The sequence below is a fragment of the Nannospalax galili genome, unplaced genomic scaffold, assembly GCF_000622305.1.
Source record: "Nannospalax galili isolate Female #2095 unplaced genomic scaffold, S.galili_v1.0 scaffold312, whole genome shotgun sequence".
Lineage (NCBI taxonomy): Eukaryota > Metazoa > Chordata > Mammalia > Rodentia > Spalacidae > Nannospalax > Nannospalax galili.
In genome coordinates, this window is record NW_008335967.1 from 1,840,821 (window position 1) to 1,841,931 (window position 1,111).

Sequence of the window (1,111 nt, forward strand, 5' to 3'; positions counted from 1 at the left end):
AGCGCAATAGAAATGCCAGTGTTCAAAACATTGGGCTTGACGCCTTGGTAGGGCATGGCACTTCTGAAACCCCACAAGCCCAGGCACAGGGACCTCCTCACTACTTTGAACAAGTGTGGCTTTGCGCGCTCCATGCTTTCCAAAGTATGCTGACTCATGATGATATCAAACTAACCAGATTAATACAAAAACCAGGTGAGCCTTTCTCTGACTTCATTGAAAGGTACCAACAAAGCGTTAATAGGAAAATCATCAGGGGGCTGCAGATGCTTTGCTCAAGGATCTTATATATGAAGGCTGCTCTACCGAGTGTCGCCTTGCCATAGGATCCTTTAGACCCAAGGATGTCTCTGAATGGATTCTGGCCTGTCAGGATGTGGGGACTGCTCGGGCTCATGCCACAGTACTCGCTGAGGCACTGGCTGCTCATCACCCACAGGCTGAGATAGACAAGGGCAAATGTTGGGCTTGTGGAGGACAGGGTCATTGGTCTTGCACCTGCCCTAACAAGATCTGGCAGATGGACCTTACTTCCCTTCCTTTGGCAAACTCAAATACATCCATCATATTATTGACACCTGTTAACGCAAGGGCTATGCTTGCATCTTTCCAGATAATGTTCTAGCCCCCATTTAGATCTCAGCTCAAAACATTAGAGTTGCCTGTAATGGAAAGCCTCCCTCCACAACCACCAACCTGAGAGATGGCAGCCCTGACCCTGGAGGAAGCAGCATACTTCTCAACCACTGAGAGACCAATCTTGCAGACCACGAAAGCCACCAACCTGGGGAGACCTCGAACATCTCTCTCCACAAACAGAGACATTAGCTAAGCTAAGTCCTCAATCCAGAGGAAAACCTTTGTCTATGTTCCTTATTATGTGAGTCATCATTACTGCTAACTCCTGAGTTTTGGACCCTGCATTGTTATGGGTCTTGATAATTTTGTTAAAACTCATATTTCTCTGGTTCAGTTAGCTGTTGCCCTGCCTCCAGATCTTGCCACTCATGTCTCTGCAAAGAAGGACCCGCTGTTCCTTGCCCTTACCAACGTATAATAATAGAGATATGAAAAATAGGCTTGAGCATAGGTGTAAAATCTAAAATCTTAT